This window comes from Erythrolamprus reginae, chromosome 3 (genome assembly GCF_031021105.1).
Source record: "Erythrolamprus reginae isolate rEryReg1 chromosome 3, rEryReg1.hap1, whole genome shotgun sequence".
NCBI lineage: Eukaryota > Metazoa > Chordata > Lepidosauria > Squamata > Dipsadidae > Erythrolamprus > Erythrolamprus reginae.
In genome coordinates this window covers 104,038,675-104,064,373 of record NC_091952.1, presented here as the reverse complement: position 1 = coordinate 104,064,373, position 25,699 = coordinate 104,038,675, and the positions used below count along the sequence as shown (strand labels likewise).

The 25,699-nt window shown below is 49.2% G+C and overlaps 1 pseudogene; it reads right to left on the bottom strand.

The window, feature by feature from the left end:
* Window positions 1-1,507: 1,507 nt before the first annotated feature.
* Window positions 1,508-25,699, bottom strand: part of LOC139165369 (mucolipin-3-like) — a 40,756-nt pseudogene continuing 16,564 nt past the window's right edge.

Genomic DNA, 25,699 nt, shown 5'->3' with positions numbered 1-25,699 from the left:
TAAGGTAATTTAGATACCTATAAAAAACAGAGAAAATCTTGTATGATTACCGTATTTTTGGAGTATAATATGCATACTTTTCCACCCTAAAAGAGGCTGAAAATTTGGGTGCATCTTATACTCCAAATGTAGCTTTTTCCAAAGCTTTTTTTCAGCCCTAACAAGATGCTAATTATCTTCCCAGGTCTGACCTTGCCGGCTTTTTCATTGTTACTTTCTCCGAAGAATGTTTTTTCTAGCCCTAAGGCTTTGCAGGCTTTTTTTCACTGCTCTACTTGCTCCAAGTAAGTTTCTTTCCAGCACTAACGAGGCACTAATAATGTTCCGAGCTCTGACCAGCTTGCAGGTTCTTTCATTGTTACTCTTTCCGAATAAGGGTTTTTTAAGCCCTAACCAGGGGATAAAATAATGTGTGAAACCGACCAGATTAAGGACGCTAGCCAGATGAATATCTAGTAGTCAGATTTCCCTCCCTTATTTTCCTCTCCAAAAACTAAGGTACATATTATACTCCGAAAAATACAGTAATTTAATTGCCTGTAACATAACATAGTAAGAGTAATGATAGTACCTCACAATATGTTTTTCATAAAAAGTTTAAGCTGTGCATTATATGGTAATTAGGACTCAGAATTAACATAATTACCAGCACATATTTCAAAAACATTTATGACAATTTTGTGCCTCTTATATTTGAATTTCCTCTTTGATGATTTCTTACTGAATCTGTGATGATTGTCCAGCTCCAGAATCTCCAACTACTTTCAGCAATTTTTGCCAATGTTTTTATTAAGACCTAAAAAAGGAGAAAAGGTACAGAGATGTTATCCAGCTGCACAAAATATATAATACAGAGGAAGAAATCAAAATGGTCCCATTTTATAAATCAAACAAGATCTATTGATTTAAAGAACATAATTTTAATAAAAATAAGTCACCCTGAATAAGAAATGCAAGATTAGAAAATGTATTGTTATAAAAAAAAACAAAGAATTAGTGGGGATAATCACAATTGCTCACTTTAGAAAAGTATAACTAATACCAAAGTTATCTTATGCACCATAATTTAAAAGGTTCACTGATATCTTTATTCCTCAATCCTCAGAAAGTTTAAAATAAATCAGTAATTGCTTTCACTTTTAACCATTTGCAATTCTGAAAAATGGGTATCTATCTATCTATCTATCTATCTATCTATCTATCCATCCATCCATCCATCCACCCAAACCCACCCACCCACCCACCCACCCACCCACCCACCCACCCACCCACCCACCCATCTATCTATCTATCTATCTATCTATCTATCTATCTATCTATCTATCTATCTATCTATCTATGACATTGGGGGATCATGGGAATCCAGAGCAGCTTTCAAACCAGTGTAGGGTCACTAGGCTTATGAGGAAGTGCCTACAGTTTCACTAGATTCAAGATTGTTGTTCTGTTAACCTGCTTTCTGTTCTCATAGCAGTCAACTTAATTAAATATTGAAGAAACAAAACTGTCAGATGATGCATCTGTCACCCAGGCCTTTAGTCACCAACCTTTTACAACAACAGAAAATATTTATAGGGCTCTCCTCTTCTAATCTGTATCTTCCAGAGTTTGGCAGGTCTTTGCACTGGGCTATGAATGAATGAAGTTCTGTCTCTGGAAAGCCTTCACGCTGGTAATGCTAAAAAAAAGAGAGTTGTTATGTAGTACAACTTCAGTGGATATTATATGGCTATGAAAAACACAATTTTTAAAGAGGGGTGAGTAAAAATAGGAAAGGTTAGACAGGGTTTCTCCTGGTGAGTTAGAAGCCATTAAATAAGTAGAAAAGCGACATTCTTGCACCCTATTTCTCATCCACCTTCCCCCAAGTTTCCACATGAGATTGGGAAATTATAATGAGCCGGGGTAGCACAGCAGGTAGAGTGCTGTACAGCAGGCCACTGAAGCTGACTTGTAGATCTGAAGGTCAGCGGTTCAGATCTCATCACCGGCTCAAGGTTGACTCAGCTTTCCATCCTTCCGAGGTGGGTAAAATGAGGACCCGGATTGTTGGAGCAATAGCCTAGCTCTGTTAAAAAAGTGCTATTGCTAACATGTTGTAAGCCGCCCTGAGTCTAAGGAGAAGGGCGGCATAAAAAATCAAATCAATCAATCAATAAAATAAATTAGGGTGGACTTGTAATCTGCATTTTATCTGTATTGAAACCCTGGTAGAAATGACAGGGGAACACAACTTTGAGTCTCAGGCAGACTCTAGTAGCCTTGGAGGAAATATTCAGATGTCTTCCAAATGATGCTGCCAAATTATACTTTTTCATATGAGAGAAGAGGAAAATTCTGAAATCAAAGAGCAAAGCCATCTTCTCTGGACCCTTGTGATTTACATAGATACATCCATTCAGTTTTATTGCCCAGGAATGGTAAGAAAGTGATGTGGTTCTGCCATCTTCCAGGATGAGCTTTCAACCTCCCACAGCACTAGATTTTTTTCAACTTCCGATATGAAAGCTAACCAGAGCCAAATCTGCTTTGTCAAATCGTACGTTAACTACTTGAAGATGCTGACGGCTGCTAAGGCGCCTTTGAAATATGGTGCTGGAGAAGACTTCTGCGAGTCCCTTGGACTGCAAGGCGATTAAATCGGTCAGTCCTAGATATCAACCCTGACTGCCCTTTAAAAGGCCAGATGCTGGAGATAAAACTCAAATACTTTAGCCACCTAATGAGAAGGAAGGACTCACTGGAGAAGAACCTAATGCTGGCAGAGATTGAGGGCAAAGGAATAAGGGGATGATAGAGAATGAGGTGGCTGGATGGAGTCACTGAAGCAGTCAGCGTGAGATTTAATGGACTTCAGGGGATGGTAGAGGGCAGGAAGGTTTGAAGGAATGTTGTCCATGGGGTCACGATGGAGACACAACTTTGCATCTAACAACAACAAAAATCATAGGAATTGTGTTGAATTAAATATCCTTGTAATTCAATATAAACATAACATTAACTTAAAATCTTGTCTTGCTCCTGGGTTCTTCTCATGTCAGTATTGCAAGAAGAGTGCTTGAGGGCTTTTCATATTTTTTTTGTCTTTAGGGCCTACAGAGGACATTAGGAAGTTGGAGCACCCAAACTATCTTCTGAAGAGATTCCCTGATATTATAGACAATGGGAAGGGAAAAACAACTGTTATCATAGTACATGTCCTCTTGCCCAAGGGAAATTAAGCATAGTAGTTCAGATTAAAGTAGAGTTGGGAAATTAAGCAATAGGTTATAGCCTTAAACTTCAGTCTTGGTTGTTCTAAAGAACTTGCTCAGTTCTTTAGAACCAGATAAACCTTGCTAACAAAAAAAAATTAAACACAAAAAACCTATCATTCAGCTATGGAATAAATCAAACAGATGCCCTGTAATTTGGATGCATTATGCACAGGCCAAGCCCACCCCAGTTCCAAAAAGGAGGGAAACATCGCAATACATCATATGATGGTAACATGACTCTGTGAGTTTGACATAGACAGAATAAATGATGACACTGCATCATGATGTCATCATGCAAATGGCCCTTTGCTGGAGAGACGGAGTAACGACACGGACACAAGAGCTGGATTTAAACCGGGTCATTTTTATTAACATAAATTTGCATAATTTATTCAATAAATTTGCATATATTAGCATAATCAACTATGACCCGGAAATGGACCTGCAGGGTCAAACAAATACTTCCGGGGCGGAAATGACGTTAGGGCAAAAACTTCCTGCGCAACTCATGGGCGTATCTCGATGCAAGTCCAGGTGAGGGACCACTCCATCACCTGCGACCCTGCCATGCTTTGCATGAGGGGGGTCCCACCGGCTAACCCGAATCCGGGAATTTAAAGGTGCAGGACCCAAAGACAGGTTCCCCCCAGCTGCTCAGGCAGTCGCTCCCTCCATGAGCTTGCAGAGAACCTGTCAATCATCCCCAAAGATGCCCAAGGGAGAACGCGCGGTTGCTAAACCACCCCCCAGTTTTCTGCCCCTAACCTGGCACGGAGCGGGGGTCAGATCTCTATCTTGGCCCCCCGACTCCCCCCTCTAGCTGCGCCAGCTCACGCAGAGACCGCTGCAGGTCCTGTAAGAAAATGGCGTTCCCCTGTACTGACAGGTGAACGCCATCGGCCCGGTAAAGCCACGGCCGATCTACAGTGATGAGGGGATGGGCCACTACAACCCCACCTAAATTCCCTGACTACCCTTCCCAGGGCCTTATTGCCTCTACACCTGACCAGGTGAATGGCCCTAAGGGAAATGGCGACCCACAAAGATCCCCAGGGGATCGAAGACCGCACCACATACATGGCGGGCCACACAGCGTGAAGCCACCGCAGGCTTCCGCAAGCCTGGCGGGTCCCCAACCGACCCCCAAGCAGGACCGGTCCTTGCCCAAAGAGCAAGACCAGCGACCGGGGCGCAGCAATGGGATGCCGCCCTCCCCAAACAACTGGGCGTAGCTATGGGAATGCCACCCGCCCAGCACCGCCTGGGCGCAGCAATGGTATGCCGCCCTCCCAGCACCACCTGGGCACAGCAACAGGATGCCACCCTCCCAGCACCACCTGGGCGCAGCAATGGGATGCCGCCCTCCCAGCACCAACTGGGCGCAGCAAAGGGATGCCGCCCTCCCAGCACACATCCCGGCGCAGCAATGGGATGCCGCCCCTGGCACCAACTGGGCGCAACAATGGGATGCCGCCCTCCCAGCACACATCCAGGCGCAGCAATGGGATGCCGCCCCTGGCACCAACTGGGCGCAGCAATGAGATGCCGCCCTCCCAGCACACATCCAGGCGCAGCAATGGAATGCCGCCCCTGGCACCAACTGGGCGCAGCAATGGGATGCCGCCCTCCCAGCACACATCCAGGTGCAGCAATGGAATGCCGCCCTGGCACCAACTGGGCGCAGCAATGGAATGCCGCCCTCCCAGCACCAACTGGGCGCAGCAATGGGATGCCGCCCTCCCAGCACCAACTGGGCGCAGCAATGGGATGCCGCCCTCCCAGCACACATCCAGGCGCAGCAAGGAATGCCGCCCCTGGCACCAACTGGGCGCAGCAATGGGATGCCGCCCTCCCAGCACACATCCAGGCGCAGCAATGGAATGCCGCCCCGGCACCAACTGGGTGCAGCAATGGGATGCCGCCCTCCCAGCACCAACTGGGCGCAGCAATGGGATGCCGCCCTCCCAGCACCAACTGGGCGCAGCAATGGGATGCCGCCCTCCCAGCACACATCCAGGCGCAGCAAGGAATGCCGCCCCTGGCACCAACTGGGCGCAGCAATGGGATGCCGCCCTCCCAGCACACATCCAGGCGCAGCAATGGAATGCCGCCCCGGCACCAACTGGGTGCAGCAATGGGATGCCGCCCTCCCAGCACCAACTGGGCGCAGCAATGGGATGCCGCCCTCCCAGTACCAACTGGGCGCAGCAATGGGATGCCGCCCTCCCAGCACACATCCCGGCGCAGCAATGGAATGCCACCCCGGCACCAACTGGGCGCAGCAATGGGATGCCGCCCTCCCAGCACCAACTGGGCGCAGCAATGGGATGCCGCCCTCCCAGCACCAACTGGGCGCAGCAATGGGATGCCGCCCTCCCAGCACACATCCAGGCACAGCAATGGAATGCCGCCCCTGGCACCAACTGGGCGCAGCAATGGGATGCCGCCCTCCCAGGACCACCTGGGCGCAGCAATGGGATGCCGCCCTCCCAGCAATAGTGGTAGAAACACCTGTCCCACCGCACACCCCGTCTCCCCTGCCAACCAACAAGGACCCAGCCGCCACGATGGCAGGGTCCCCACCCCCGACGGTACCTTGTTGCTGAGTGGTCGGAGAAGCACAATGACCCAAAGCAACACCATCGGTCGTGTCCTGGCGGGGTTGAAAGAAGGGGACCAAAGGGAGCCCTGGCCTAAGATCTTACCCCGGACCCTCAACTGGCCGTTCGTAACCTAAAACAGGCCACCGACCGCCGGCGGACGGCATCCCCGAATCCTCAGTATCAAGAATGCCGTCACCGCACTAGAGGCGGCGCCACTGCGGAACGAGCGTTCACACAAGCGGTGGGATCCAGGCTTGGCCTAGCCAAACCCTGTACTCCAAAACCCGCCCGACTAAGGCAATGAGATGGAAGGCCGAAAGGACCTAGCAACCAGCGATAAGGCCCTAGCCAGCCGTCCCGCATCTTCACTATGCGGAACTCACCATAAATCCACAAACCAGCCCCCGCCTTAGACAAAAGGCGAGGCCGGCCACCTGGACCTCAAAGTCCTAACTGAAATGCCACACTGCCTAAACTGGACACAATATGGCCAGGTACACAACTGGGGCAGGCCAGCTATAGGGGTAACCCGTATCTTGCCTGAACTCCCCGAACTCTGCACCCGTCTGCTGCTAATCCCCCAGAGTGCCAGGCACCACAGAGAGGGCCATAGCCCAGCAGACCTTTACTCTCCTACGCCCGGGAGCCCCCCCAGACTCCAAAGGTGGCCGGGGAACGCCTCTGGCAACTCTCGGGCCCACGGGGCCAGGGTCCGAAACCTGGACAACTGACCACGGGACAAGGCATCAGCGACCCCGGTATCCAACCCGGGGACATGCCTAGCCCAAAACAACGCATTTAGGGACAAGGACCTGTGCCCAAAATGGCGGACAAGCCGCATGACCCTGTTGCTCTTAGAGGACAGGGCATTCACCCCATGGACAACCGCTAGGTTGTCACACCAAAAGTGCACGGTCTTGTCCCTAAACTGCTCCCCCCAAAGCTCTAAGGCCACTACTAAGGGGAAGAGCTCTAAGAACGTAAGGTCCTGAACCAACGAAAAGGCACTCCATTCCGGAGGCCATGCCGACCAGCACCACTGGTCACCTAAAACTACCCCGAAACCACAAGTCCCGACCAAGAAATCCCGCCACACGCCGAGGTCAGCCCTGACCCCAGCGCAAAGGCGGGTACGATGATGGGGCAAACGGAGCCCCTCCATCGCGTCGTACAACCTCCTGGAAAAAGCCCTCCCAGGAACAACCACCCGACAGGCAAAATTAAGAATGCCTGCCAATTCCTGAAGCCGCCGTAGGGTAACCTTCTGGCAGCCCAGCACCTCATCGAGCTTTCTTCTGATCCTAAGCAACTTCTCTAGGGGCAATCTGGAAGATTGCACCTCCGAGTCCAATTCAATACCGAGAAAGGTAATCCTGGTGGCGGGGCCCTCGGTCCCCTCAGAGGCTAAAGGCCCCCCCAACAGAGCGCAAAGGGCTTCGAAGACCAGCATTAGAGCAAAGCATTGCTCTAAACGTGCAGGCCCCGCCAACAAGAATCCATCAAGGTAGTGAACGACCGATCCCAGACCGTTGCGCCTCCTGAGCGCCCACTCCAAGAAGGTGCTAAAACTCTCAAAAAGAGAGCATGAGACAGAGCAGCCCATTGGCAGTGCCCTGTCCACAAAAACCCCACCTTCGAAATGGAAGCCCAGAAGCCCGAATCCATCTGGGTGTATGGGGAGGAGCTGGAATGCCGACTCACTGTCGCATTTTCGCATAAGGGCTCCAACCCCACATTTCCTAACCATGGTCATGGCCGCATCAAAGGATGCGTACCGCACCGAACAAAGTTCGTCAGGAATGAAATCATTCACTGACTCCCCTTTAGGAAAAGACAAGTGGTGAATCAACCTAAATTCACCACTCGCCTTTCAGGGGACCACCCTTAAAGGGGACCCCAAGATACGGGAAGGGCGGCTCCGGGAAGGGCCCAAGGGCCCTCCCCTCAGCCACCTCCTCCGCCATTCTGGACCGAACAATGCCTTCATGTCCCACAACCGACCTGAGGTTGTCGGACCTGAAGGCTTGCCCAAACCCCCATGCAAGGGATCCTGAATCCCTGTGAGAAACCTAGCCAGAGAGCAGCCGCTCTCGAGCGAGGGTGGTAGTCCCTCAACCAACCCTCGAGCGTGCTTACAACCCCATTGCAGCAAAGCCCTGACATGCAGCGAACGGGTCCCACACTGTGGTGGCCCCCGTACCTAATACCCCTGGCCCCGACGGGTAAGCCGTCAAAAGGGGTGGAGGCACTACGGCCTGCGTTGGCGAGGTCCGAACCCCCCGCCCCTGACACACCAGGCCATAGCAAAAAACTGCCCCAGGGGCCAGTGCCCCCGCAGTAGGAGCCGGCGGGGGGCCAAACCCGGTTACAGGTGCCCCCCCCGAAAACCCCCAAGAAACCAGGACCGGGTGGCCACCAACCGTAGTCCCCCCCCAGCAGGACCCACCGGGGGGGGGGCTTCCTAGCTACCCTGGCCGAGGGCCTCATCACCTTCCTAGGCACAGCTACCGTGGGGCTACCAAATATTTAAATAATTAATGTTTGACTATAACTGTTTTACTGAAGTTTGACTATGACTTTACTGAAAGAGTAGTAGATCCTTGGAACAAACTTCCAGCAGACTTGGTATACAAATCCACAGTAACAGAATTTAAACATGTCTGGGATAAACATATATCCATCCTGAGATAAAATACAGTAAATATTATAAGGGCAGACTAGAGGGACCAATAGGTCTTTCCCTGACTGCTGTGTTTCCATATAAATCTATGAAATAATATTAACCATAATTATCAGTATTATTATGATTATGTATGTTTTGTTTTACACCATGTTCTTATTTTCACCTGAATGAAACCGGGGCCGCCCAGGCCCCAAAAGAGGGCAGCAAATGGCCGCTGCCCAAACAGGCAGCGCAGCAGCAGGAAGCTGCCGCCAAGGGCCTAACTGCCCTCTGACCAATGGCCACGAATGGGGGGGGGAGGCGCACACGCAAGCCCTCCGCCTGATCCCCCCGTTCCCGAGGGGGCGACCGGAACGATCCCGCCCAGACGAAATGGAGGGGCCAACAGCCGAAGACGGCACAGGCCCAGCCTCCCCGCCGGCCTGAAGCCCCGGACCACTCCACGAGCCTCCGATGAGGCTCTCAAGATGGCGGCCGCAACACGCGGCCCCCTTTTATGAAGGGGGGGGCTCACGCCGGACTCCAGCCTAGCCAAGAGAAGACCGCAGGCCTCGGAAGGGCTGCTCCAGCGGCTCACGACGAGCTGCAGCCTCCTCAAGCCTCAGACTAGGCTTCTAAAAGCGGCGGCCGCCCACGCGGCTGCCAAAAGGACTCCAAGAGCAGACAGCCATGTGTCTGCTCGAGGCTGCTGTCTGGGCGAGAAGGCTGAGCCTCGGGCCTGCTCGCCCTTATATAGGGCGAGCAGGCCCCGCCCGGACCAATCAGCAGCCGGGCCAATCAGGCCCAAAATCCCGAGCGAAGTCTCGCCTCGCGAGACTTCCCTCGGGATCCAAAATGGCGGCCGCCATGAGGGTCCGGTGTCTCCCGGTCCCTTCAGCAAAGCCTGCTGCCGGGTAAGTCCGGCGCCGACATTTTTGCTTACTTGCAGTAAATATGAACTTATCAGAGCTCTGTGTCATTTGTATGATGATGTCATGATGTTATGCTGAATTCTTGCAAAGGTGTAGAATATCTCTGTTTGCACAAGGAGACTAATGAAATGAACAAAATCATTTGATATTCAGAAAACTATTTCATAACTTTTGGAAATTCACATTTCAAAAATTAAATGTAACATCCTATAGGGATGTTTATGTACCTTCACTGTTTCATACGTGTCTGTAATTAAGGCAATGAAGAGACTCAGGACCATGTAGATAAAGAGGCTAATGAAAGAGTAGAGGTAGATCCGGCTGAACAGCCACACCAGGTAGCTTTTCTGTTGCATTTTTGCAAAAGTAGCAAACATGTCATCTCCATTTATCAAAGAGAAAAGACATTCAGAAACCATATTCAAGGTATGGAACTAGAAGAGAACAAATATTCAGGAACAAACAGACAAAAGAAAAGAAAATTATTTCCCTTTTTTCTCAAGTTGTTTAAAAAATACTGGTCAAATACAGTAAACTGCAAATAAATGTTACATGTTTTACTCAATACCAGCCCTTGAAAATCTCTGGATATTACAATATTTTATTAATGTTTGCATCAATGCCTCAGATAATGCAGAATATATACCTATACGTGACAACTCCATATTCTGGTGATCATGTATAGTTACATAACTAAAGTGATAAACTGGCCCTTTCAGATATCTTGGCAGCGTGCTCATTTTGTTAACATTTGCGCAAGACCCTTCAGATACAATACTAGATGACAAACATCCAACTCACAATACCTTAGCATGATATGGGCCCAGCACAATCCAGCCACAGAAACAATAACCCAGATAGATCATAGCCGCACAGGAGCAAAATTGAATGACATTGGGCAATGCTGCACGGAGAGTCAAAATAAGCAGCTGAAAAACAAGGCCGAAGAAAAACCCAGAGATGCTCATTAGACTTTCCAAAGACATTCAGCATTGCCAGGTAATAACAGAAAAGAATACCAAGAGCATGAGTGTTCCAGAAGATCCTTACATTATATTTCTTAAAGAAGCTGAGGTAGCGGATCACTCCAAGCCACACAAGCATGGTGGAAGTTCCTAACAGGATACTGCAGACGTCATAGCTTGTCAGACTCTATATGAAGATTAAGATGATGTTCAATAAATTACACTAACGGAATTTCAGTTGGGGTGCCCATAAAAAAAGGACCTTTTATATTCATTTTAACTCTTGGGGATACCATATTTTCTTTTCTTTTGACACTGAGATGGGAGACATAAAGTTCTGCTAGATTAGGAGACCGTTCTTGGGAGGTGAGTAAACCTTATTCCATTAAAAAGAAATCGGCTAAAAATGTCAGGGCTGTTTCCTGGTGGACAAAGAGCACAAATGCATTGCACAGCAAATTAATAGACTTTTGATGATATGCACAGATACTGCTCATTTCTAATTTCTAATGATATTACCATGGATAGGTAAAATATACAGCTATAAAAATGCCTTCTCTGGAGCAGCAGTTTTCTCAATATGACCATTTTCCCCAGTCGAAGACTCAAGTGAACTATAAAAATAACAAAATTCAGGTTGGTCAATAAGATTTCAATTGGGACTTCCAAAACTGGAACACAAGCCATCTAATCAGCATTCAAGTCACTTACCTTAACTTGTATCTCCATCTTTAATGTAGAACCAACTATGGTAAGAAGGTCACTAACGATGATCATGATATACCATCCATTGACAAATTCCATTAGATCAGAGAAAGATACTTCTTTCTTATAGTGATGTTGGAAAAAAGTCACAAATTCCTAGGATACGTGAGAGGGCAAGAAAAGAGAAATTGCTATTGAAAAGCTGCAATTAAATTTATTAAGAGATACTGACAAACATAAGCTTACCCTTTGTAGATAAATTCCTTTAATTACAGATCATGTGCAGAGAATCAGTGATGCAAGACATGTCAGTATGACAAAACCATCAAAGATCATCATATAAATGCCCAGCCGGCAGTTTTTTAAAGCCGCCGGCTGAAATTGCCACAGGGCGGGGGCGACGCTGAGCCAGCTCTTCTCAGGGCTCAGTACTTCCGGGTTCATTCGGAACCCGGAAGTTCGGCTTCTGGCAGCGCGCCAATGAAAGCGCGCTGCCGGCTTGCTCTGCCGGGTCCCTGATCGCCCCATTTAAAGGGCGATCCGGATGGGACCTCCATTGCGCTTTGCAGCGAACAGCAGGAGAGCGTCCAGAGGCTGGCTGCTCGATCTTCGGACCACGTGGTGGGGGCCTATCGAGGCCTCCTTTTCAGACTTGTCTGGGTCAGGGGCTTGCGGGCCTCTGACTCTTTTCGACTATTTATTTCTTTTACTTTGGGAATGAGAGGGTAGGGCAGCCTACCCCCTCGACGGGTGTGGGGGTGTAGATCATAGCGGGGCCTCAGAGGCCTCGCCCGGTAGGCATTTTGGGGAGTCAGAGGCCTTTTGGCCTCTGATTCTTTAATTTATTCATTTATTTTGTAATTAATTTAATTTTAAAAAAATTTCATTGAGGAACGGGATTTTGTTTGCATCAGGGGTTAGCAAGACAGCCTCCCCCCCACGCGTTTAAGGGGAGTTTAACACCCCCCCTCATTTTCCCAAAGGTATAGGGTATAGCGAGGCCCAAGGGGCTTCACCCAGTAGGCATTTTGCGGAGTTATTGCTTTAATTAATCGATTAATTATTTAATTAATATTTAATTAATAATTAATATTTAATATTAATATTAATATTAATTTTGGACATTTTGTGGAGTTAATTCTCGATTGATTAATTATTTAATTAATATTTAATTAATAATTATTATTTAATTGAGTCTTTAATTGATTGGCTCAGCTAAATTAAATTAGCTAAATTAGCTCAGCTAATTTAATTTAGTCTTGGCCTGGGTTGTGGGGGCATCCAGGTTTTTTCCCTGTTAACAGTGTCCCAGGGTTTCCTGAACCCCAAGACCTCCCTTCCGGGTGGCTGGGGGTGAGCAGGCCTGGTTTGGGCCTACGATCTTAACTTTACCCCTGGGATTTTAGAGGGATTGTCTACATGGCTCCCAAGAGGCGTGCCCCTACCCAGGCCCCCCTGAGTCCTTGCCCTCGGAGGGCGAGGGTCCCTTCATTACGGGCTAGGGAGGCGGGGGAGATAGTTCCTACCCCTCGTGCGCAACCCTCTCCTGTCAGCCAAGCCACCCCAGGCCCCGAACCCATTATCTCGGCTCAATCTTTTTCCGCTTTACTAGATTGCCTGGACCGGATGGACGCCCGCTGGGAAGCCACCTTTGGGGCACACAACGGATCCAGGCCCTCGGCAGCGTTGGGAGCCCCTCCTGTCAGCAGGGATGCGCAAGATCCAGCTCCGGACCAGAGCGACCCGAGGGTACAGGATGCCAGTTCGGCGGCCGGGGCCCTCGGGGCCCCATTGGATGGCAGGGGTGAGTCAGTATCCATTGCACCCACACCGGTTGTACGGGGGTTATCCACCGTAACCCCCCTGGCGGGGCCAGCCGGCATGGCTCCCCCTTTGGGGTCCAGCACGCCTACGGTATGCTCCCAAGTTTGGGGTGCGACCGTGCAACCGGCTTTGGTCCCGGCCGGGGCGCCAATGGTGAACACGGGGTCCACCGCGGGGGGGAGCCAGGGTAGTATTTCTAGTACACAGTGGCTCCAACCATTGCCCGGATCTTCGGGGCTAACCGGGTCATCGCTCAACATGATTGGCAGTGGAGGGCCCCAGGTAGCTCCTGTTGGGGTAGCTGGGTCGGTGACAGTGCCGGGTTTTTCTTCCCTTGCGGCGGCCTTTTCTGTGGCAGGGACGGCCAGTAACAGTGTGGCCACCTCAACCGACCCCATGGCTGCTGCCATGGGGGCGGTGCCTGTAGGCCTTCCATCAACCCCCTTGGGATATCATTTGCACCCCTCAATTAGGGATAAGATTTGGAGGGGAGAATATATCGACCTCTATACCCTGTTAAATAGGGAGGTTCCCAAGAAGGAGAGGGATGAGGAAGCTCGGACCGATCGGGCCAAAAAGGTCAAGGTCCCCAGAAGTTTCAGGTCTTGGCTGTACGCCTTTTTGACCTATGCCACCGTCATAATAAGTAGCTACGGCGCTACTTAAATACATCGACCTCATTGCCATGGCATACTTTGAGGTCAAGGGGGATGCCTGGCCGAACTATGACGAGGCATTCCGGATGAGGGTGGCTTTTGACCCTTCTCTCCCCTGGGATCGGGAAGTGCCCGACCTATGGTTTCAGGCGACCCGTAAGAGCGGGTCGGGTCAGCGGACCGATAGCGGTCATCTAATGGAGGAGGAGCCGGCTGCACCCCGCGCTGCTGCGGGGCAGGGTGGTCGAACCACCCAGCTTTGTTTTGAGTACAGTGCCAAGGGCTCTTGTGCACGCTCCTCTTGTAAGTTCCGGCATGCTTGCGGTAAGTGTGGGGGTTCCCATGCCACCCATATGTGCACACGTCCCGGTGGAAACAGGGACAAAAGTAAGCCAGCCGTTCCTGCGATGCAAGGGCCCCAGTCCGGTCAAGCTTGAGTGCTTGGCCGAACTCCTGTAAGGGTACCACCCGCCAGAGAGGGCGGCTGCTATCCTTTGGGGCTTTTGTGAAGGCTTTAGTATCCCTTATCGGGGTCCACGTAAGGCCTTTATGTCAAAGAATTTGAAGTCAGTTTTGGGTAATGACGATTTAGTTAGAGCTAAGATTAAAAAAGAGGTAGACAAAGGGAGGGTCCCGGGCCCCTTCCCCCCCCTGTGCCTAATAACAGGGTCCGCCCCCTGGGTGGTGCCCAAGAAAGCCCTAGGGGAATATCGGCCTATTCACCCCATAAAAAGGTAACCCTCAAACAGCTTCAGGAGCTCACAGGGCTGCTTAACTTCGCATGCCGGGTAATTGCTCCAGGTAGGGCGTTTTTACGCAGACGGTATTCCTCCATGCAGGGATTAAGCTCGCCCCATCATCGTGTGCATCAATGCAGGGGCCAGAGAAGACTTGCGGGTATGGCAGACATTCCTGGCCCGATTTAACGGGATTTCCTTCTGGCAGCAAGATTTGCTTCTCCAAGCAGACTTGCCATAGCACTCCGATGCCTCAGGTTTCCTTGGCTTTGGGGTGATGCTAGGAGGAAGGTGGCGCCATTCACCATGGCCAGCCGAATGGGAGGCAGCAGGAATTTGTAGGGATCTTAGGGAGCCTGGCGGGGCTGCAGAACCAGGGAGGCAGGGGGCAGATCGGGCCATTAGGCTGTCAATAGCTCCAAGCACCCGGGCTGCATACCGCAGGACAGGTAAGGAATTTTGGAGTTCAGGGCTACCAAGGGTTACAGGCAGGCTTGGCCATACCAGTTGACCAGTTGTTGGAGCACTGGGTGCTGTTACACCAGCGTGGTCTGACTGTCAAAACCATTAAGGGTAAGTTGGCGGGTCTAGCATTCATCGCCAAGGTTCAAGGCTTTTCCGACACGTGTAGTGATTTCCGGGTTAGGAGAGGTTAGAAGGGGCTCCCTTGACTAAATACCAACTCTGGGCCGTTACAACCCGGGCCCTTGAACAAGTTGGTGCTGACCCCTCCAGGTTTGGCACACATTCGTTTCGGATAGATGCTGCTACCGCGGCCGCCACTGCTGGTTTCGCGGATCACCACATTATGGCCATCGGCCGTTGGAGGTCTGCGGCCTTCCGTTCATACGTTAGGCTTCCCCAATAGGGACCCGGGTATTGGCCGTTTTAATTGTTTGGTTTGTTGTTTCAGCCGTTGCTGTTTTCCGGCCCGTGGTTTGGCTTTTGGGCCGGCTGTTTTGCTGCGAGGTCTCCTGTCGGATCGCAGCTTTCCCTGGGCGCCAGGATGGACATCGTCTGGATGGGCCACAGGGGAATGCGCTGGGAGGGGCTCTGCCCCCTGTTTTTTGAGCAGTGTCGGTCCGGGAGAGCCCCCGAGTTCCTGGTGATCCACCTTGGGCGCAATGACCTCGGTGTTTTGAGTGGCTTGGCGGTGAGCATCCAGGCTTGCAAAGATCTGCAGGCCATCACCACTGCATATCCAGGCACACGCATAGTGTGGTCTGAGATTCTCCCCAGACTGGTCTGGTGGAATGTTATTTCACCTAAAGCTGTGAACAAGGCCAGGTTAAGGGTCAACCAGGCCATTGGGAGGGTGGTGGGAGAGTTGAGGGGGGGTGTAGTGAAGCATCCCCTGATAAAATTTGGAACCCCCTGGCTCTACCAGGCCGACGGCGTTCACCTCTCAGATGAGGGGAATGCCATTTTCCTGTCGGACCTGCAGAGGTGCCTCCAGGAACTAGTTTAGGAGGCTGGGTGGGGGTCGGGGGGGCAAAATTGAGATCTGACCCCCCTCCGTGGCAGGTTGGGAGCAGAAATGGGCAATTAGAAGCAACTGCGCATGCTCCTTTCGGGCATCATTTAAGGGTGATGGACCACCTCTCTCCAGGAACTAGAGGTTTGAGCAACGTCAGGGATTGGAGAGAGGATGTCCATGGGAATCATCGGATCCAATCTCCCCCGGGGATTGGAGGGTGAATTCCTCCCACACGTAGGAGCGTGGTTTGATCCAGGTGAAGGTGGTACCTCCACCTGGTTCAGCAAGTAGTTCATTGCCCAATGTTGCCAAGGAATGTTATGGTAGGAATTTCCGCCCCGTTAGTTTGGCTCTGCAGGTCCTTAGTCTGTTTGAATTAAATATTCAAAGTTACGTATTTAAATTTATTTAAAGTCATTTAAATTTATGATAATTAATAAATGACCCTTAATCCACAATATATGTCTCAGCGTCTTTACTCCGCCTCTGGGGGGCAAATGCCCAGCCGGCAGTTTTTTAAAGCCGCCGGCTGAAATTGCCACAGGGCGGGGGCGACGCTGAGCCAGCTCTTCTCAGGGCTCAGTACTTCTGGGTTCATTCGGAACCCGGAAATTCGGCTTCTGGCAGCGCGCCAATGAAAGCGCGCTGCCGGCTTGCTCTGCCGGGTCCCTGATCGCCCCATTTAAAGGGCGATCCGGATGGGACCTCCATTGCGCTTTGCAGTGAACACCCGCCCACCCTCCGCTATCAACAGTGTGTCCTAAGAAGGTCGCCTTCGGGGACGAATAGGAATTTTTTGCGGCCTCCCCTTTAGAGGTGGCTGTTTTTTCACCTATTCCACACTGACGGTGCGGACTGGATTGGTTAGGGGGAGCGGCGCTTTTATTTGTTTAAATAGCCCTTCCTTTGGTCACTGTGGGCTGGCAGGTTGGGGGCGGAAATGGGCAATTAGAAGCAACTGCGCATGCTCCTTTCGGGCATCATTTAAGGGTGATGGACCGCCTCTCTCCAGGAACTAGAGGTTTGAGCAACGTTGGGGATTGGAGAGAGGATGTCCATGGGAATCATCGGATCCAATCTCCCCCGGGGATTGGAGGGTGAATTCCTCCCACACGTAGGAGCGTGGTTTGATCCAGGTGAAGGTGGTACCTCCACCTGGTTCAGCAAGGAGTTCATTGCCCAATGTTGCCAAGGAATGTTATGGTAGGAATTTCCGCCCCGTTAGTTTGGCTCTGCAGGTCCTTAGTCTGTTTGAATTAAATATTCAAAGTTACGTATTTAAATTTATTTAAAGTCATTTAAATTTATGATAATTAATAAATGACCCTTAATCCACAATATATGTCTCAGCGTCTTTACTCCGCCTCTGGGGGGCAATGGGTATTCTTCTGTACTGGGGGAAAAAGATTGATTTACTTGTCTATGCATAATAGTTAACCTGATACACTCATAGAACACATACTCATTTGTTTCTGAGGGGAAATTTTCTTCGTGAAATTGCCTTGAGAGAGTGCTAATAATGGAGAAGAGGCCGCCATCTTACTTAATTTTTCAATACAGGGAGAGATGGATAATTAAAGGATTCAAAGCCATCAAAAAGAATGAATGCTTCACACTTTTGGTAGTCTAAAGAGGACCCCTCCTCCCTCAAGTTATGTAGTTATTTGCACTTGGGGCAAATTTCCCATTGTGGGGAATTCCCTTCTAATATACTGTAAATCAGAAGTGAAATTCAGCAGGTTCTGACAGATTCTGGAGAACCAGTAGCGGAAATTTTGACTAGTTAGGAGAACTGGCAAATACCATCTCTGGCTGGCCCCAGAGTGGGATGGGAATGAAGATTTTGCAGTATCCTTCCTTGCCACGCCCACCAAACCTCACCCACCAAACTGGTAGGGAAAAATTTTGGATTTCGCCAGTACTGTAAATATTAACCATATAGAAAGAGACTTTTTTCAGGACTATAGGTGAAATGATATAACACACATATTCAAATTGTGTGCTCAGTTGACAAACATACTTTAAAAAATATAGTTACTGCAGATTATAGCAAATACTGTATTTAACTTCATGCATCACTAAGCCTTCAATAAAACCTAATAAGCACTAAATAAGTAATAACAAAAGTATGTTTTTTAAGCTTACTTGATCCAGAAACATGCCAGCCTTTACATTCCTTGATGGCAATATCATTGTCTAGGCTTATTTTAATTCTTCCACTATGAGTTTTGTTATCAAAGAGTATCTGTAGATATTGTGGAGATAGAAAAGATGCTATTATTCTTATTTCTAAACACTCGTTAGTTCAGATAGAATCTGAATAGTTTATGCCTAATGCTTGGTAATAAAATCAAAATCTATATCTATCTATCTATCTATCTATCTATCTATCTACCTACCTACCTACCTACCTACCTACCTATCATCCATCTATTTATCTATCTATCTATCTACTATTCTTCTCAAAAAAGCCATAAAGTCTTATAGTTAGCTTGAAGTATAACTTTGAAGCAGTGATGGCATATAAAAAGCGTGTTTTGTAGAAAACAGAAAATGCTTGGAGTTAGTTTAGTTCTGTCATTGTACCATTCTCCCCCAAATCTAAGCAGTTTAAAAATAAGGTGGAGAAATAGAATAAAGGAAGACTATATCTGAATAACCCTCGAACAAAACTTAACAAGAGAACATGACCCAATGTCTTCATCTTTTTAATATTGTTTCAGAAATATTGCTATTCTTATCACTATTTGGGTTTTATTGCACTTTTCCATCTGAGGAGTATTCAAGTTGACCGCCAGCCACAGTCCACCAAAAATAAATAGAATGCCGCTGGCGACTTACCAACCGGCGTGGGTTGCGGCGCGGCCGGGGAAGGAGGCCGCCATGTTGTGGGCGGAGCCTGCGGCCCCCACGTCGTCCCCGGGGGCCGCAGTGATGAGTTTGGGGTGCGCTGGGCACCATCGGCTGGGCGAGAGGGAGGCAGCCCTATAAAAGGGGCTGCCTCGTGGCGCAGTCCTCTTCGCCCGGCAGCGTGAGACATCTCTTGCCCCCGATCTCGCCACAGGACGAACCGGCGAGGGGGGACCAGCGAGCCTTTTCTCCCCGACGGGAGGAATGAGGAAGCGGAGGATGGTGCCCTTGCGAAGCCCCTGGGATCGATGGCGATCACCGGGGGCAGCTCGGGTTTGCGGGGGGCGGCAGCATCCAGCGCCCGGGAACATGCTGTTCGCCGGGCGCCCATCAGGATGGCGATGTCGCCTCTCCTTCTTTGTTGCCGGCAGCGCGCAGGACGGCGCAGGCGGGAACTTGGGGGGATTCGCCGTTTTTTGCCTGCCTGGTTTGCTTGCTTGGGAAAGGGGGGAGGGGGTCAGATGGCTGCCGTGGGCCGGCCCCCCCCAACCTTGTGTATATGGCGGCAGGGCTGCGACGGCTTGCTGGCTGGGTTTGTGTTTTCCGGGCCTGTGTGCCACCCGGGCAGGTGATCCAGGGCTCTCTCGGCCCTGCGGGCTAAGCGCCTGGAACGTTTCGGTGCGGGGAGGCCGGGGCGATCACTAGGGAGTGGGCGACAGCAGCGGAGAGGCCGTTCTCCCCTCCCCCACGTGGTTGTTTTTTGCAGCCGATTTCGGGGTCATGACTCTGCGTGGTGCCAGGGGGGGGGGTTTCTTGCCTCCCGGCGGCCCCTCCCCCTTAGCACTAACCAGGCAGACACTGCTTGGGGCCCTGTTCCTCTGGTGTAGGAGAGGTTTACATGTTTGTTGCCTCTTGCCAATATACATTTAGTACACAGCATTTGCTGTGAGCCGCCCCGAGTCTTCAGAGAGGGGCGGCATACAAATCTAATAAATTATTATTATTATTATTATTATTATTATTATTATTATTATGTATAAATCATGTCATAATGATAGTGATCGGTAAGGAGAATAGTTCTAGCTGTGGGCAGAAGTGGTTTGGTTCACTGAAACCCACAGGATTACTTTGGTGGAGTCACGGCAGCCTGGATTGAGGGCGGGGGATTTATTAATTGGTCGTAAAATTACAATTGGATTGTCCCCCCCCCAATTTCATGACAAATGAGCAATTTATCGATTACAGTGCAATATTGAACTATTTATTCCCCGATCTATTCTTGCAGTGATAATATGGCGACCCCAGTTATTAGATATGATGCATTTCAATCTTGACTGATTTATTGAACAATGGATTAAAAAATAAATAAATAATTAAACTAATAATTATTATTAATCCACTAGAATCAGGAGGAACTTACACTGGAGATATGGATTAATACAGTGGTTGATGGAGGAGCTATTTACCTCACCTTTTAGGAAGCTTCATCTGATTAAGTGGTTGGATTGATTGAACCACTGGGTTCAGTTTTATTTAATCTACTATTAATTTATTCTATCAGTTTAATACTAACAGTGGGTTTAGTGTATACAAATGAGAGAAACAAGGCTCGTGTCTGCAAGCTAATGGTCTGGTATAGGCCAAATGCTGGGTTTCTCAGCTTACTGGATGCACAAAGAGTTAATCACCGCTACAATGATAGATATATTGTCGGCAGGGGGTGGCGACATACAAACTTAATGAATTGTTATTATGATTATTATTACTATTATTATAAAGGATATATTTTATTTTAATTTTATGGGATTTACGAGCTAGATACCAGTAATTTAGCCGGACAACAGCATTACTATGCCCTCATTGCGAGGAAGGGGATTACCCACATGGCAGTTACCACCCTTCTCCAGTTTAGGGCAAAGCCTGGAACACACACATACACCCCCTGGCAGTAAGCAGGCTAGGCACAGTCGCTCACTATAAAGGCTTACGTCTCTATCAGATTGGAGGGTGTCTGCGAGCACTGTCTGCTTGGGTGCCTTGTATGTTATCGATATCTTTATCATTTATTATTTTATGGTTTTATTGAAAGAGTGGTTGATCCTTGGAACAAACGTCCAGCAGACACGGGCAGTGGATACACAGTGGCTGAATTTAAACATGCCTGGGGTAAACATATCCATTGTAGGATAAAGTATGGGAAATAGTGTGGGGGCAGACTGGAGGGACCATGGGGTCTTTTTCCTGCCATCAGTCTTCTATGTTTCTATCATTGGCCAATTCGGCCAGGGCACATGGTCCATACGAGGTACCTGTTGACCTTATTACATGGGGAGATAGTAAAATGGGCAATGGCCATTTGGGCAATGGGGCAAATAATTCAGGATACTCTGAACCTGTTGTATGCTATGGCAGTTCCATTTGGGACAAGAACCATAAGGAGAACCAGACATTGGTAAGAGGGACATTTCACCAGGGAGGCATTTATTCCCTTATAGGATGTTTTAGGGGTAAAGCCCTAATATTGCCCTCGACACTGGGGTAGGTCTCTACCACTATAGGCATGACTGTTGGTTGCTCCTCACTACTAATATTCTGAATTGCCACGTGTCCAAATGTCAAGTTGTACTGACGACTATAACAGTACGGGTGCAGTTGGTAGCAGGCCTTTTTCAGTACCAACAAAACTGAAAGATACTATTAATATCATAACCAAAGACTGCAGACCCCCATGTCACTACCATGCTAAAGGTTGGGAAATCTCCTAATCTCTGGTTAATTCCCTCAGGAGTAAGCAATGAGGAACCGGATTGTGGGGGCAATAGCCGGGCTCTGTGTGAAAAGTGCTATGGCTGACATGTTGTGAGCCGCCAGGGGTCTAGGGAAAAGGGAGGCATAATAGTTGAATGAATAAATAAATAAATAAATAAATAAATAAATAAATAAATAAATAAATAAATAAATAAATAAATAAATAAATAAATAAATAAGTTGGTTTCTCGCAGCCCCTTTAATTTGTTCAGAGAGATGGTGTAGTCATTTACTGGAATGGGGGGCTTGCACGAACGCTAAGTTTTGCGGTCATCTGAATCAAATTCACGCTTGAGTTGATTTTAACTTAAGATGAGTTATTAAACATTATATTAATTGTTTCAGTGAATAATAATTTATAAAAGGTTATTATCGGAAGCAATATTGAAGTCGGGGTGTCAGGATGTTACCATTAATATTATGGTTATATTGATTAAGTCATGTTGGTAAAGCTAATTCATGCGCTGACGGTAAAGACGGCATTTGCAGGGGCCTTTGCTTATCTGCATAAATTTCTTGCAACTATTCTACTCCCTGGGGGAGCGAGCAGGGCCATGGAGCATATTGGCTCATCTCCCTGGCATTTTAAGGCGGGAAGAAGAGTATTGTGACTTCCTGAGAGGAATACAGGAACATGGGTCTGCGACTGGGGTACAGCTGGTCCAGCGGGGGAGGGAAGCGGGACAGCAACAGGAGGCCCAGTCTGTTCACAGGGAGTATGTGGGCATGGTCAGGTGGTTGGCAGCCACATGGCATGGGCTGGGGCGCAGGGTACCCAGAATTGGTGGATGGCGCCATCGCTCCAGCAAAGGAGTGCAGGTTGGACCACACGGTTACATGCCATCGTATAGGGGCAACAGGGGGGCTTAGCTCTCCTAACAAAAGCCCCGGTGGCTAACTATTGGAGGATAGGGGGAATGATCAAGAGATGGTCCAAGGAAAGGACTCAGATTGGGGAGAAATTAGTAAGCCGCTATACATTACCCAGTCTCAGGGGCAGCGGCATTGGATGGGACCCAGATCCTCACCCAACGAGGCGAGGCCGTTTCACACGACAAGCAAAAAAAAAAAAAAAAGGCCTTTGGGATAGGGTATGTATGGCAATGTGCTGTCATGATCGCATAGTAGTGGATCATGCATAGGTTCCCTGGGCCAGCAAACCGTTGTTAAATTGGGGGCTGCGGGAGCCGCGTTGGTTGCGCACGGCGACTGAGCAGTAACACAGAGGGTGGATGGATCACTGGCCAGGTGTATCAAACAAGGACATATGCCTGGGTATCTTGGACTCAGTCCACTGTAAAGCGAGGGAGCTAGGGAATGGTCCCCTTTGTACCATAAGACGCCTCCACTGAGCAAATAACAGTTAGGGGCCGTTACAGGAGGATTGGCAGGATATCGGGTGGTATTCCCCAGCAATGCTGAATGCGGTTTTCAAGAAGTTCTCAGCAAAGTAATGAATCCGGTGGCGGATGGAAGTCAGTGGGTTTTCATGACGTAGATTCAGAGTACCTGAGTACAAGCGTTTTGGGAGCGGGTGGCTAACACTGTCTTGTTATTCTTATCGTTTCTCTAGGTCAGTGATGGGCAACCTTTTGAGCTCGGTGTGTCAAAATTCGCCAAAAAACTGAGCATAACTCGGGTGGTGTGTCACCTTGAGAAAAAAACTGGGCGGCATAGAAGTATATATATATATATATATATATATATATGTATGTATGTATGTATGTATGTATGTATGTAGGTAGGTAGGTAGATAGATAGATAGATAGGTAGGTAGGTAGATAGGTAGATAGGTAGATAGACAGATAAACAAACAAAAAATAAATATAAATATAAATAAATAATAAATCCCTTCTTTTTTATTAAAAGAAATTAATAATAAAACAAAACCAAACTCTATTACTATTAAAACTAAAACAACCAGCAAATTAAAAAACATAACTATTAATAAAAACAGGTGAGGGTTGGGGTTTTTTTTCTCTGTTATTATGTTTATGTTTATGTTATTATATGTTTTAAATCAAGAGTCGCTTCTCTCTCTCTTTCTCTCTCTTTCCTGTCATTCTCTGCCTCAATCATTTTCTCATTTCTCTTTTTTTTCTCCCCTTTATTCTATCATTTCTCTCTCTCTCTCTTCCAATCTTCTCTCTCTCACTCTTTCTCTCTCTCTCCCTTCCATTCTTTCCTTCTCTCTCCCTTCCACTTTTTTCTCTTTCTCTCTCTCTCCCTTCCTTTCTTTCTCTTCCTTCCACTTTTTTCTCTTTCTCTCTCTTTTCCTTCCTTCCCCTCTTCCCCTCCCTCTCTTTCTCCCTCTCTCCCTTTATATTTATCTCTTCCTTCCTTCCTCTCTTCCTCCCTTTCTCTCTCCCTCTCATTCACTTTTCTCTCTTTGGCGAACCCCCAAACTGTTCAGATTCAAGAAAAAGCTTATCAGGGGGGGGTGGGGGGTTGTAAAAATCTAGTTATGAGCCGCCAAAGGAGGAAGCAAATGGCGCGATGTCCACGCAGTGTTTTTTTTTAGGCACACTTTTTTGCGAGCCTGGCATGATTTTTTTTAATTACAAATTAATAACCTGGTAAGGGTTAACCTTAGCACCGTCTCCTATAATACCGTTCTGGAAGGCGAGCAGGGAGCAGAGGGGCGAGGGCGAGGGGTGCAGACCCTGAAATAGGCCTGCAACCCCTCCCCTCGCTCCCAACGGCCCCTGCGAGTCAACCACCATTCGTGGTGGGCTCCAATGCTTGGCGCCGCGCCAATCAGCTGGGAGGCAGCGCCCCGCCCCCCCCCCAGCTGAAACTGACGTCCGGCCGGGGTGATTCTTCCCCCGGACGGACAGGCATGCTTGTGCTGCCAAAGGCAGCGTGTGGGCGAGCCTGCACTCTGCGCAGGCGCACCCAGCTGGGAGGCGGTGTTCTCGCCCCTCCCAGCCATCGCAAATATCGGCCCGGCCTCTTAATTAAGGGGAGAGGAAAAATAATAAAAATAATAATAATTGCGGTTGCAATTGCACTCCCTAAAGATCCCTGTTTCTCCGGCGGCCGCGTGTCACCGAAAATGGCTACGTGTGTCAGTGCTGACACGCGTGTCATAGGTTCACCATCACTGCTCTAGGTCCTGGCCCTGCTCCACTTTATTACGCATGAGGTGCGAAGGAGCTGCCCTTCCGTTGCCCACAGTAGCGAACTGCAGCCACAGCGTGGCATGGTGGCTGGATGTGCAGCTGCAACATGATCTTCAGGAATGTGGAGGATGCTGAGTCACTGGGGCTTCAGTGGAAAGGCTTGAGCTCGGAGGTCTCCATTTGACGGGCCTCTTCCGTTGTGAAGTTGGGAGCAGTGAGGGGCCGGACCCAGATTGTTTGGTGTGGCACACTGGTGGCAACCACCTGGCGCTGGTGAATTGGGAAAGGTGGCCTGACACACGTGTGTTGTGGTACAATATATTACCACGGAGGTGCTGGAGGCATGCCAAAGACCCCAAGGCGGGGGATGATGCCAGGAAGAGGGTCAACAGAGCAGCAAAGAAATGGGTACTCCAGACGGGGGTGGAGTGATAGATCACCCCAACTTCAGAGCATCCCAGTTAGCCTTATTCGGACAGGACGGGGTACATTTGACAGAAGAGGGGAATGACAAATTCATAGCGGACCTGCAGAGGTGCCTGCACATTCATGTGCAGGGGGGGGAGCAGGGGGAATAAATTTATAATTTCACCCCCTGCTGTGGCCGATAGGGGGCGGAAATGGGCGTAAGCAGCAACTGTGTGATCTCCTTTAGGGGCACCTCTACTGAGGTGAGGGGCGATCTCCTTCTCGGATTACAGGGCTCGACCGGCCTGGGTTCGGGGAGGGGGTCGCTCCTGTGGCTCGCTGCCTGGGGATTATCAGAGACCAGTGGCGAGCCATCCCACACGCCGTGGGGGCGTGGCAAGGGGCAGGGGGCAGGTTTAATTTTACCATGACCCTGCACCCAGGCAAGGAGCTTTCGCCCTAGAGTTGCTCAGTTGAGGTTGTTGGAAAGTTAACTCCGCCCCCATTTGATTTATGCACCCCTGCAGGTCACGTGGGTTTATTTGGTTAAATAGTTAATTTGAGTTGGTTTAATAAAAGTGACCCTATTTATACCCATACCTTGTGTCTGACTGTTACTCCGCCTGCGCCGCAATGCCGCTGGTGACTTACCAGCCGGCGTGGGTTGCGGCGCGGCCGGGGAAGGAGGCCGCC